Source organism: Zingiber officinale, chromosome 9B, assembly GCF_018446385.1.
Source record: "Zingiber officinale cultivar Zhangliang chromosome 9B, Zo_v1.1, whole genome shotgun sequence".
Classification (NCBI taxonomy): domain Eukaryota; kingdom Viridiplantae; phylum Streptophyta; class Magnoliopsida; order Zingiberales; family Zingiberaceae; genus Zingiber; species Zingiber officinale.
This window is the reverse complement of record NC_056003.1, coordinates 45,873,985-45,888,819: the sequence shown is the minus strand read 5'-3', so window position 1 is coordinate 45,888,819 and position 14,835 is coordinate 45,873,985.

Genomic DNA, 14,835 nt, shown 5'->3' with positions numbered 1-14,835 from the left:
TATCTGCCACTAGATCTGTCTGAAGTTCTAGCTCTTTCTGTTCACCACTCTAATACCAGCAGATTGGAGATCTACACCTCCGCCCATAGAGAGCCTCATAAGGTGTCATACCGATAGTGGCCTGATAGCTGTTGTTGTATGCAAATTCTGCTAAACTCAGATATTTGCACCAACTTCCCTTGAAATCTAGGGCACATGCTCGGAGCATATCCTCGAGTACCTGATTTACTCGCTCCATCTGTCCATCTGTCTGCGGATGGAAGGCTGTGCTAAACTTTAACTTCGTGCCCAAAGCTGTCTGTACACACTCCCAGAAGTGTGACGTGAACCTGTTGTCTCTGTCCGAAATAATAGTTCGTGGGACTCCATGTAATCTAACGATCTCCTTGAGATACAACTGAGCTAGTTGTTCCATGGAGTAGGATATCCTGATAGCTAAGAAGTGGGCTGATTTAGTCAATCTGTCGACTATTACCCAGATGGTATCAAAACCATTCGTGGTTCTGGGTAATCCCACTATAAAATCCATAGAAATGTCTTCCCACTTCCATTCTGGTATCTGTATGGCCTGATGTTCTGCCTTAACCCTCTGACAGGTTAGGCAGGTGCTGACATATCGAGCGATGTCTCTCTTCATCCCAGGCCACCAAAAACGTTTCTTCATGTCCTGGTACATTTTGGTGGAGCCAGGATGCATCGCATAGGGAGTCTTGTGAGCCTCGTCTAGGATTTTCCTCTGTAGTTCCTCCTGATCCGGAACACATAGCCTGTCACCAAAATACAACACCCCGCTATCTGATATTCTGAACTCTCCACCTTCTGATTCTGCTAAACCTTGCTTGATTCTCTGAATTTCAGGATCCTGCTCCTGAGCTGTCTGGATGTCACCGAGCAAGGTAGACTCTAATATCATAGTAGAGAGCTGTCCGACTATGAGCTCGAGACCGAAATCTGAGATCTCCTTCTGTAGGGGCGGGGACATGGCTGCTAGAGATAATAGGGTAGCGCTGGACTTCCTGCTGAGGGCGTCTGCTACCCTATTCATTTTTCTTGGGTGGTAGAGGATATCTTTGTCGTAGTCTTTGACCAGTTCTAGCCATCTGCGCTGTCGCATATTCAGATCCTTCTGAGTGAAGAAGTACTTCAGACTCTGATGATCTGTATACACTCTGCACTGAGCTCCATACAAGTAATGTCTCCAAATCTTGAGAGCGAACACCACTGCTGCAAGCTCAAGGTCATGAGTAGGATAGTTCTTCTCGTAATCCTTAAGTTGTCTGGAGGCATAGGCGATTACCTTGCCATTTTGCATCAGCACTGCTCCTAGTCCCAACTTCGAGGCATCACTATATATATCAAAGCTGTCTGTAATTTCTGGTAGAGTCAGAATAGGTGCACTGGTCAATCTCCTTTTCAGCTCACTGAAACTGTTCTCACAGTCCTCTGTCCACTGAAATTTTCTGTTCTTTCTGGTAAGAGCTGTCAGTGGGGAGGCTATCCTGGAAAAGTCCTCTACGAATTTCCTGTAGTAACCTACTAATCCCAGAAAGCTTCTGACCTTACTGGCGTTCTTGGGTCTTTTCCAGTTGCTCATAGCTTCTATCTTACTGGGGTCTACCATGATACCATCCTTTGAGATGATGTGACCCAGGAAGGACACCTGATCTAGCCAAAATTCACATTTGGTGAACTTGGCGTACAGCTGATTCTGCTGAAGGGTCTGCAATACTATTTTCAGGTGCTCTACGTGTTCTTCCTGAGTTCTGGAATAGATAAGGATGTCATCGATGAACACGATAACGAACCTATCTAAATATTCTCTGAATACCCTGTTCATAAGGTCCATGAAAGTAGCTGGAGCATTTGTCACGCCAAAGGACATGACTACGAACTCGTAATGTCCGTATCTAGTCCTGAATGTTGTCTTGGGTATGTCCCCTTCTTTAACCTTCACCTGATGATAACCTGATCTGAGGTCTATTTTAGAGAACACTGCTGCTCCCTTTAGCTGATCAAACAGGTCATCTATTCTGGGAAGAGGATACCTGTTCTTGATTGTGACTTGGTTCAGTGCCCGGTAATCTATACACAGGCGCATGTTCCCGTCTTTCTTCTTCACGAACAATACAGGTGCTCCCCATGGTGAGTGACTAGGATGGATGAAGCCCTTATCAAGCAGCTCCTGTAGTTGCTCATGAAGTTCCTTCAGTTCTGCTGGAGCCATGCGGTAAGGTGCTTTGGAGATAGGATTTGTACCGGGAATGAGCTCTATCTCAAATTCGATCTCCCTATCTGGTGCTAGGCCTGGTAACTCTGGGAAGACTGCTGGGTAGTCACATACGACTCAGACCTCTGCTAGCTGTTGGTCCTTGTCCTGACTGGTGCTGACTACGTGTGCTAAGAACCCCGTACATCCTGAATCCATCAACCTCTGTGCCTTCATAACTGAATGAAACTTCTTGGCCTTTCTCCTGGGTTCTCCGACGAATTCGAACTGTGCTTCCGCTTCAGGTTGGAATATGACTTTCTGTTTACGGCACTCGATAGAGGCACCGTATTTGATCAAGAAGTCCATCCCAAAGATGACGTCGTTGTCGGTCATATTAATCACTATCAGATCACAAAAGAGCTCTCTGTCTGCTATAGTGACCGACACTGCTCTAAGCCAGTGCGTAGACGCCATGATTTCTCCTGAGGGTAACGCCGTAAGGAACTAGCTACTGAGTACCTCTGGAATTACTACTAACTTCTCAGCAAATGCCCTGGATATGTATGAATGGGTTGCCCCAGTATCGAATAAGACAGTTGTACTTTGCTGTAAAATCCTAATCTGACCTGTAACAACTGTCGAGGCATTTGCTGCGTCCTCTCTGGTGAGTGAGTAGATCCTCGCATTGGTCGTAGCTGGAGGGGCTTCTAATCTGCCCTGGTTGATACGTGGACCATCTAAAGCGGCCTGCATCTGATGTAACTGAGCTGGCTGGCCTCCATACTGAATCGACTGTGGCTGAGGAAGACTGGTCTTGTTTGGACACTGCTTGGTCATATGCCCTTCCTGTCCGCATTCAAAGCATCCTCGTGTGCCTTTACGACAAACTCCAGGGTGGAATTTCCCACAAGTAACACACTTTGGATAACAGGGCTGCTTGCTGGCTGGTCCTCCTTTTGGGTAACTCCCTGGTTTGCGCTTGTTGCTGGAGTTCCCTTTCCGGGGAGCTGTGACCCTGCTGCTTCTGAGTGCCTGAGCCTCCTTGACCTTTAGCTTCTGAGAGGACTTGCTTCTGCTGCTTGATGTTATTCTGGTAATGCTCAGTGATTAGAGCACTGCTCACTAATTCTTCTGTGGTTTGTGGCCTATGAATGCCACCAGCCACGTTCATTGCTATTTCCGGCCTCAGCATCTTGAGCATCAACCGGATTCATTCCCTTTCTGTGCTGACTAATTCAGGGCATAGACGAGCCAACCTGTTGAATTTCTTCATGGCTTCCTCAACTGATAGGTTGCCCTAACGAAACTCAGTGAACTCGTCGTAGTGACGGTTGGTGACCCGCACGTGAAAGAACTCCTTAAAGAATTCCTTCTCGAAGTCAGCCCATGTCATCTGGTTCACTGGGCGCTTCGCTCTGATTCTCTCCCACCACATACGTGCATCTCCTGTCAGACAGAAGGAGGCGCACTTCACCTTCTCATGTTCTGGCCAGTCCATAAGCTCCATCGTACTTTCCAGTGTTTTGAACCATGCCTGAGCATCCCATGGTTCATTGATGCCTGAGAAATTCTCTGGCTTGACTCTCTGCCACTGGATCAGATAGGCTTCTCTCTGCGTTCCTGCTGCTGGGGCTACTGGTGCCGTAGGCTGGACTGGTGGAACCTCTAAGACCACTGGTGTCGCTAAGTTAGGCTCTGGGGTGACAGTGGGAGTGTTCTGCTGACTAGCCTTTAAGGTGGCTATTTCCTGTTGCTGTTCAGCTAGCTGCTGCTGTAACTGAGCCACTAGTGCTGTAAGGTCAGGGGGAGGCATTGAACTGTCTGCCTCATGCTGGGGCTCAGTGGCTGGTGCCCTTCTAGCTGGGCATCCTCGTGCCATTTCTAAAGACATGCAGGACATACATGACTAACACAAGCATAATAGAGAAACTATTGTTATCCTGTTAACTACTATCATAAACAAGCATGCTTTAGTTATCTATAACAGAAAAGCAAAAAAAATACAAAGTGAGAGGTATTCTTACTTGGAAGCTGCAGGTACAATGCTGATGTGTGTGTAGGAAGTATGGAAACTGCTCTGATACCACTCTGTAACGACCCGCCTTCTACTGACTAGGCTGTGAGGCCGATCGCTACATTATGCTGTGCTAAATTACTATTGCGGAAATCTGGATTGATTAAAATTTTACTAAACTGATTACTGTAAAATCTGAACTTAATATTCTAGGTGTACCTAGGAGTTGTACACATGCTAGGGAAGATAATCTATGCCTCTCGGATGTCCTGCTAGCTGTAATCAGACATTTCAATCGATCCATGAATCGATTGGGCTGTCGGATCGATCCAGTGATCGATCCACCGGCACGGAGAAAAACTCTGGATCGGTCGGCTGACCGATCCACAAGCTATCTTGCTTCTGTATGCGGCTGGATCGGTCTACCGACCGATCCAGGAGTACACTGATCGGTCGGTAGACCGATCCAGTGGCTCACTGATCGGTCGGCTGACCGATCAGTGAGCTTCTGTACTCTCTGTTCGCATCTGGATCGGTCGGCTGACCGATCCAGTGACACAACCCAATTCTGATCGATCTGTAGATCGATCTGGGTTTCTGATTTCGAATCAGAACCCCTGATTTCAGCACTATTTCGTGCCCAACTCATACACATCAAGTCTATAACAGCTAGAAACATTTTTAACATGTATTAGCTAACATTTTAAACATGATATCACGCATGATTCACTAATTCATGGCATGCAAATGTACTATGTGTAGAATAATAAGGTTCTAACAGTTAACTAATTTTGTTGAAAGTTCTAATACATAAATAAAGCTTGTTAGATCCCTAAGATCTTTTATTCCAAGTTCCTGCCCACACACATCCTCGTAGCATTGTCCTCCAGCCTCCGCTAGTCCATCTTTCCTTTACCTTTATCTGCAGTATAAGGAAAAGAAAGTATCTATAAGCTTTCGCTTAGTAAGAAACCATCTACCTCACTAAAACATGCATTCGATGCAATATGCTTTTAAAACATGCTGTTTGAAAGTGCACTGATTAGACTGAAACATGGCATGTTATCATACATAGAAATCAAAGCTAGTCATGGCATTATCATCTAAACATGTGTAATAAAAGCTGAACATGAACACCAAAGCATGGCATACAAAACTAACCATAACTATCATGTGTAACAACAAGGAAAACTGAGCTGAACATGAATTAAAATAGTCTGGAACTGAATTCAAACTCAACTAACATAACTGATCTTTGTGAGTTTTGAAAAACTATAATATAATAGATTAAAATACATAATCATACTGCTAATGGGCCCGGCAACTGTACATGCTATGCACGCATCCTCAACTAAACCCGGGGTTGTAAATCCCGAATTTAGCAAGGTTTACTAGGTTATCTAAACCTAGGGACCGACTATGGGAGCCCAGCCCAATGGATATCTAATCCTGTACAGTGCCACTACTGAAAATAAAATACTGAATCATAGCTAATTAATTTACCTTGCTTCTACTAGGTTATCTGAACCTAGAGGCGACTGTGGGTGCCCACCCATTGGACCGTAGTCCCATATATGCTGTGGCAAGGCTAACTAAACTATTTAAATGCTTCTATTGCATTTACTGAGCTATTAAAATGCCTAAGTTGCATTTTTCTGTGCTAAATAATTTAATCGAACACTTAGTATGCACTAATTCGCATCCTTGTGCCGAAAGTCTACATATTACTAAACTAAAACATGGAATTCACACGGAAGCTACTTATACTGCAGGTGAGGGGTTTCTTACCTCGTATGCTAATTTCCTTACAATTCTATTCGCTAGAATTCCCGTGGAGACGACCCCTTCGACAATCTTCTCACGTCTATGCGTTCCTCTCGCGAAGAAGAGCGTCCTCGTGCCGGAGTTGTCACCGGAAGATGACCTTGGGGCCCTAGGGAGGGAACCCTAGGATTGGCGCCGAGAGGAAGAAGAAGAGGGAGAGGTGCGGCGTGAGGTTAGGGTGAGGAGGAGAAATTGCCGAACCAATTAAAAATAAACCAAACCCCACTTAAATTTTCTATTTATATTAAGTGGGTAACTCGGCCCAACTTAAATATAAATATAATTGACTCCCTTTCCTTTCAGCACGGCCCTGCTGGGTTCAACTAGTTACTTAAGCGGTCTAAAGGTTTAGTGGACCCGAGAGGTCCCGGGTTCGATTCCCGCTTAAGCTATTTTGCTTTTCTAATTATTTTTGCTACTTCCGCTACTATAAAAATATCATAAAAATATTCTAAAATTCCAGAAAATTCATAGAATATTTCTAAAATAGTTTTGAGAATTTTCGGGCGTTACAGGTGGCCGGCCCTAGCTTGAACCCAAGCTTAGGTGGCCGGCCCCCATTAAATTAAAAAGAATTTTAATTTTAAAATTTTCTTATGTGAAAGATATAATTTAATTGGAGAGATTAAAAATTAAAATATCTCTTAAAAGGATCTACAAAAGATTAAAGAAAAAGATTAGATCTCTTTCTTTATTTGTAGATTGGAAAGATATTTTATTTTTCTTCTTTGTAAATTATTCACATGTTGAAAAATTAAAATTATAGAAATTTCTTTTTATCAACCATGAAGGGATTTTAAAGGGAAATTTTTTTTTTTAAATTTCCGAAGACAAATAAGGAATTTTAAATTGTTGATTGAAATTGCCTTGTTTGCTCTTATTGATGTGGCCGACCATGACATGGAGGTTAAGGAAATTTTGTTTAATTTTTTCTTAATTAATTCATGTCAAGGAAAGTTAAGGAAATTTTATTGTAATTAAATTTCCTTATTTACCAAAGCTAAGGAATATAAAAGAGCGGGTTGGGGTGCCTTCATGACACACAACTTTATTATTCTTCTCCCTCTTTTCTTCCTTGGTGTGGCCGGCCCCTTCAAGATCTCTCTTCTCCTTGTTTTGGCCGAATCTCTTCTTCCTCTTGGAGATCAAGTGGTGGCCGGTTTTCTAGCTTGGAGAAGAAGGAGAGAAAGTTTTCATCCCTTGGAGCATTGGTGGTGGTTTCTCTTCTTCCTTGGAGGTGCACTTGGTTTGGCCGAATCTTGCAAGGAGGAGAAGAAGGTGCTTTGGTGGTTTCTCATCTCGGAAGTTTGTTGCCCACACAACGTCCGAGGTTAGAAGAGGAATACGGTAGAAGACCTAGAGGTTTTTTCTTGCAAAAGAAAAGGTATACTAGTATTTTATTTCCGCATCATACTAGTTTCATCTTCATGTAAAAAAATACCAAATACAAGAGGGATGCGATTCTAGTATTTTGAATTTATTTTTGATGTTGTGTTCTTTGTTTTTCTTTTCCTTGTGATTTGATTGTTCTTTTCGGTTGACCTAAAGTTATTTAAGGAAATTAAATATTAGCTTTCCTTAAAAGGCTTTGTCTAGGCGGTGGTGGTTGTTCCCATATCCAAGAAGGCCATGTGCCTCGCCATGCAGTCCTAGAAGCCAATTTTGGAAATTAATATTTAATGGAATTAATAACCTAGGTGATTTGGATCGAACATGTTAAGTTCCGCAGGAGATTCAAGTCTAAACCTAAAAGAACAAATAGATTAAACTTTGGATCAAACGTGTTAAGTTTCGCAGGCGATCCAAGTTTAATTTAAAAGAACACATGGTAGCTAGGAAAAGGTTCAGACCTTTGTACAAAATTTTTGTATAGTGGAACCATTAGGTTTTCCGAGTAGCAACCAATAGATATTGTATGTCATATTCACTAATTTCAGTCGTCCATTTGATCAATCGACCGGATGCCTCCGGGTTTAGTAGCACCCGTCCGAGAGTACTGTTGGTCAACACAACAATTGCATGTGCTAAAAAATATGGGCGCAACCTCCGGGCAGTCAACACTAATGCATTGGCCAACTTTTCAAGTGTAGTATATCTACACTCGGCTCCTTTTAATAAATGACTAGAAAAATATACATGTTGTTGTTCTTTTCCTTCCTGCCTAACTAATACAGAGCCTACAACATTCTCATTAGCTGACAAATATACCCAGAGGGTTTCTCCCACTATAGGCTTAGCTAACACAGGAAGGGTAGACAAGTAATCTTTTAATTCCTGGAAGGCTTTATCACATTCTTCGTTCCATTGAAATTTTTTCGCCTTCCGGAGTATTTTAAAGAAATGGAAGCTACGATCGACCGACCTAGAAATGAATCTAGACAAGGTTGTAATCCGGCCGGTAAGTCTTTGAGCTTCCCTCATGTTGCGCGGTGGCTCCATGTTCTGAAGTGCCTTGACTTTGCTCGGGTTGGCCTCTATTCTCCGCTCGGACACCATATATCCCAGGAGCATTCCTCCTTTTGCGCCGAATAGACATTTGCCCGGGTTTAACTTGAGCCCATATTGCCTCAATATCTTGCAAGTCTCCTCTACATCCTTGCACAGATCAACATCTTAAAGAGACTTAATTAAGATATCATCGACATATACTTCCATGTTTCTTCCTATCTGCCTCTAGAAGAACTTCTTCATAAGCCTTTGATAAGTTGCTCCTTCATTTTTTAGTCCAAAGGGCATAACATTCTAACAATAAGTACCCTCAGATGTTATAAAACTGACCTTTTCTTGATCTTCCTTAGCTAGGGGGACCTGATGATAGCCCTGATAAGCATCCAGCATAGAAATGTATTCACATCCAGCTGTAGAATCTACTAATTGATCGATCTGAGGTAGCGGATAATAATCTTTCGGGCAAGCTTTGTTGAGATCGCGGAAATCAATACATACTTGCCATTTGTTTCCTGGCTTAGAGACCAAGACCACATTAGCTAGCCAGCTAGGAAACTGTACCTCCCTGATGTAACCAGCTTCCATGAGTTTAGATACTTCTTCCTTGATGATTTGATTTTGTTCTATGCTAAAATTTCTTTTTCTTTGCATGACCGACCGGGCATCTGGGAAGACATGCAAAGAATGCTCCATCACTGAAGGGGAAACACCCATGACTTCTTTGGGTGTCCAGGCAAAAACATCATTGTTTCTCTTCAAGCACTAGACCAGCTCGGCTTTCAATGCAGGATCAAGATCGACCGTGACATAAGTAGTAGCTTCAGATCGACCGGTTTGTATCTGGACTTCTTCCTTTTCTTCATAAACCAGGACAGATGACTTTTCCTGAATGGCATTAACCTCCATTCTTTGAATTTTTCGAGCGGCATTGGCTTCAGTTTGAACGATCTCCACATAACATTTTCGAGCTGTCTTTTGATCACCCCGCACTTCCCCGACCTGGTCATCAACGGGAAACTTAATCTTTTGACAGAAAGTAGAAATGACCGTCCTAAATTCATTTAAGGTCGGTCGACCCAGTATCACATTATAGGAGGAGGGGGCATCTACCACCATAAAGTAGGATCTTCTTGTTCTCATAAGAGGCTCTTCCCCTAGAGATATAGCCAATTTTATTTGACCTAACGGTTGCACTTCATTACCAGTGAATCCATATAAAGGAGTTACCATCTGTTGAACTTCGCTTGGATCAATCTGCAGCTGATCAAAAGCCTTCTTGAAGATAATATTCACAGAACTACCAGTGTCTATGAAGGTACGAGAAATAGCATAATTAACTATTACAACCTTAATTATTAATGCATCATCATGGGGTATTTCTACCCCCTCAAGGTCTCTGGGCCCAAAACTGATTTCTGGACCAGCTGCTCTTTCCATGCTACACCCTACGGCATGTATTTCGAGTCTCCGTGCATGTGCTTTTCTAGCCCTATTGGAATCTCCATCAGTAGGCCCACCCGCGATCATATTAATGTTGCATCGGGCGGCATTGCTCCTGTTTTCTTCTTGCCGGGTGGTCATAACATCAGGCTGAGTTTTCTCGGGCGCCTATCTTGTACCGGCCGGGGCTAGTAATGTGCCTTGTTGAGGCTCGACCGTGCGATATTCCAGTTTGAGTGGACTTTGTTGTCTGGGGTATTGCTGCTGATAATAATTTTGCCTTTGATATCGATCCCTATTCGCCCTTTTATTTTTCAAAACAAAACAGTCCTCTATGTGATGGCTGCTGGTCTTATGGTATGTGCATCACCTTCTTGGTGCTTCTTGTTGCATCTCCACGTGTTGTACTACTTTCGGATGATATTCCATATGACGATGAGGTGGAGGAACTACTCGAGGTCCCCTAGGTGGAGGGACAGGAGTAGGAGCTTTCTCCTTAATAGGATTAGGAGAAGAAGCAGTGCCTTCTTTCCTGCGAGCAGCTTGAGCTTCTTCAACATTAGTAAATTCAGTGGCACGTTCGATCAAAGAGTCAAAGTTGACAGGAGGATTTCTTACTAGATCTTTAAAGAAATCATTATCATTCAGCCCTTGAGAAAAAGCACTTACTAATATTTCAGTGGTAACGTTGGGTACATCAATAACTACCTGATTGAATCTTTTGATATAGGCTCTAATGGACTCCTTAGATGCCTGTTTAATTGAAAATAGACTCCAGGGAGTCTTATGGTACCTCTTGTTGCTAGAGAAATGATGTAGAAAAACCTTCTTGAAATCTTTAAACTTTCGGATAGATTTTTCCGACAATCTTTTAAACCAATGCTGCGCGGCTCCTCCGAGTGTTGTAAGGAACATACGGCACTTCACTCCATCAGAAAATTGTTGCAATAATACTACATTCTCAAATTTTAGCAAATGATCTTCAGGATCTGTAGTCCCAGTATACTCGTCGATTTGCAAATTCTGATACCGCTTGGGAAGTGGATCATCCGGTACACTTTGAGAGAATGGGAAATAATTTTCTCCGGCGAGCTGTCACTAGCTATCATCTTAACTTTGCGCTTCTCTTTATCTGGTGCTTCGCTAGAGGATTCCTGAAATATAGGATTTCGTCCTCCCTGTTCCAGAGGAGTGCGAAGAAAGGCTCGAGGACGCCTAGTCGGAGAAGCAGCAACCGGGGGAAAATATACATGATCTTCTTCTTTTGGCTCCTTTCCCCTCCGACGTTCAGTAGTCAAAATTGCTGGATTAGGAGCTATCAGAAAAGTAGCACCAGTATGAGCTTGTTTTGTTGCTGCTGCTGCAAAGCTTTCTGTACATGAATATTAATAAGAAAATCTAGATCTTCGCAGCTAATAGTGACACTACAAGAAAATTGGGATTTAACAACACTTGAAAGACAACGCCTTTTTTAAAAAGCGTTGTCTTTTTTCTTTTTACAACGCTTTTAGTGAAAAGCGTTGTCTATCTCTTTATTTTCTTACTAATAGACAATGCTTTTTTAAAAACTGTTGTCTATTACTGATTTTTGTAGGTCAAAGACAACGCTTTTTTAAAAGCGTTGTCTATTAACATTTTTTTTAGTGTGTACGACAACAATTTTTAAAAAACGTTGTCTATTATCAAGTTCTCATCTAAATTTGGGATGATATGAACCATTGGATAAGAAGTAGAAAAACCCTAGATTTCACTCGGCACCCACTTATCTCCCGAATACCCCGAAACCCTCTCACACGATCTTCAATCTCCTCCAGAACCCCTCTCACACAAACCTTATCTCACGCCCTCTCCATCCAAATCCTCTCCGGCGAACTCCTCCGCAAACCTCTCCTCCGAACTCCTCTTCACCGAACAAACCTCATCTCACGCCCTCTTCCTCGACGAGCCCACCACCGGGCTCGGCAATGCCGCCGCCTTCTTCATGGTGTAGACGCTGAAGCACATCGTGGTGGACAAATGCACCAGCACGCAACAAAATGCAAGGCCTGTGACAAGACTGTCTACCTCGTGGAAAAGCTCACCGCCGACGAAATCATCTTCCATAAGTCCTGCTTAAGTGCAATCATTGCAAAGGAACCCTCACGGTATCGTTGTTCGCCTCCCTGTGTAGTTTTTTTTTTTTTTTTTTTGCTGTTCTGGGGTTTTCAACTTCATTTTTTTTATAATACTCAAAGTAGAGAGTTTGATCAAGATGGGTACTTCATTGTATTGAATGATTTGGAAGATTAGGATTCCAGGTCAATGGTCGATGCTGTAGAGTTGATATTCGAGTTACTCCTGCATAGCAACTATTCAATATGCTATTTTCAGATCATGTTAAAAGCATAGCGATTTTGCCTCCATCAATTACTCGAGGTCATGTAATCCAATAGTCGATTCCTTTCTAAATCTGCTGCTTTAAAATGTTGGTTTGTCTATTGTTTATTTGGTAAGGCTAATCACGAACCACAAGACAGAATAAGTCAGGAGCGATTTATTGATTGATGGTATCTAGTTAGCAAGATTATTATTGAACTGAGAGCACAAAGTCTGCACTTTGAATCTTTACCATCAGGATAAATTCTTGCATAGTTTAGAACCCCAAGGACAAAAGGCGAGCTTTTTCTCATAAACCTGTTTCTAGTTTATGCCACTAGTAGGAAGAAATTGTAGCATGATTGCATCATCTACAACCGCTTGAATGTTGAGGTGTTGGTGATGGGAAGGCCCGCAAAGTTATAGCTCCATTGGGTCTCAACTTTCAATGTCCTTAATTTTTGATAGTATCATACTGGGAATTATAATTGACCACTCTCAATTTAAGAATTTTACATTTTTGGGCTAATCATGTTGTTTGAGATGGGGCTTTCTATGTTAAACAATGAGAAGTAACCATTCATCCTTCTTTTCTATTGAAAGCAGAAGGGAATTGTAGAAATAACTTTTTACTATATAGAAAAGAAAAGGAAAGCTTCTCTGCTCTTCACCTTTTGTTCTAAAAGCATTAGTTAATATGATAAAAATTCATTTAATTTATTTGAACATTATAAAGTTTTTGATGACAATGATAAAATTAAGTCGAGAAAATAGTAATTTTTTTTCTAATCCCTTTCTTTTTCTTCTCAGCTAAGTACATATTCATCCATGGAAGGTGTTTTGTATTGCAAGCCTCACTTTGAACAACTCTTCAAGGAATCTGACAACTTCCACAAGAAGTTTCAGTCATGTGAGGCTTCATTACCATAAGAATAATTTGATGTGACTTTCTCATAATAGCTGCACTAGTAGTCGTCTAAAATTTTCCCGTGTTTTTCAGCTGCAAAATCTTCTGATAAAGCTCTAGAACTAGTTAGTAAAGATCTGCTAAATACTGATTTCTTCAGTGCTTATTTTAAATCACCCATCCTTTGTTGTATCAACTAGATTGTAACACCTCCCTATAATTGATTAAATTTCTGTTGTGAAATTTTTTCAACCAGAAGCCCCAAGCAGTTTATGTTGTGAAAATCACACATTTACTTCATATTAGCTTTGAAATTCCGAGTTGAATATTTTAAACTTCCAAGGCTTGAAAAATATATCGTCTAACCCTAAATTTTATCTTCAGCTCACTTGCAAATTAGTTTGTAGCAGATTCTATATCATCTTTTCGCAGTGTATATTACTTTGTGAAAATCACAATTTTATCTCATCTTTAGCTTCGAGATATTCCAAGTTGAACATTCCAAACTTTCAGGTGTCTGAGATGTATTTTTTTAGCCCTAAATTTTACTACAAGAAGAACTACCTTATGGTGCTGTTGTCATTTTTTAAACAGAAACAAGCCATTTATAAATTAGTCAAGTGCTAAAGGAAGATGAGACTAGAGGTGACTCCTAACAATGAGACTCTTAACTTTGCCCATCTCTGCATTCGCCAAGTGTGAGCATCTCCCTGGTGGAAGAGAGGTACATTGCAATGCCATCAAAACTAGACAGATTGACTCAGTTCTGCATGCCACTCTCGTCGATTTCTATACTAAATGTGGTGAATTGAAATCAGCAGTCATGTTGCATGATGAATGCCAAGTAAAGAGCAGCACCATATGGAGCATCATGATGTGGAGCCTTATTCAGAATGGTGAGTTCTCGGAAGCTTTCAACATGTTTGAAAGAATGCAAAAGTCTGTAATTAAGCCTTGTAAGGATGCTCTAAGGGCCTTAGTTGCTGCATATACTAACTTGGGAGCTTTGTTGTTGGGTAGAGGAGTTCATAATCTTATGTAGGCTGTGATTGTGTAAATAGAATTTTTTTTGTAAATATTATAGTTTTTGTAAACATTCGAATTTACTATTGTGGTCAAAGAAAATAATAGTTTTGTAAATATAAAAATAATAATTTTGTAAATAGATTTTTTTTATTTTAAAAAGACAACACTTTGAAAGCGTTGTAAAAGTATTATTTTTTGCAAAAAACAACAACGCTTTTAAAGCGTTGCAATAATGATGTTTTTGCAAAAAAATACACAACGCTTTTAAAGTGTTGCAAAAGCATTGTCTTTGCTACAAACGACAACGCTTTAAAAGCGTTGTTGTTGAGCAGACTTTTAACAACAGTGCCTTTAACAACGCTTTTTCAGGCACAAAGACAACGCTTTAAAAGCGTTGTCTATTAGCTTTTTTCTTGTAGTGTGAGTAGGTTTGATTTTCCAGCTTCTTCCATCTTGTAGTCTCAGATTCAGGTGAAGTTCCCACAGACGGCGCCAAATTTGATCCTGTCTGAGAAGTTGGACAAAACAGAAAGCTGGAGGAAAAACCTATTGCTGATGAAGAATAATACCTGACTATCTGAGTGTCAATCCAAGAAACCCAAAGCGGATCGG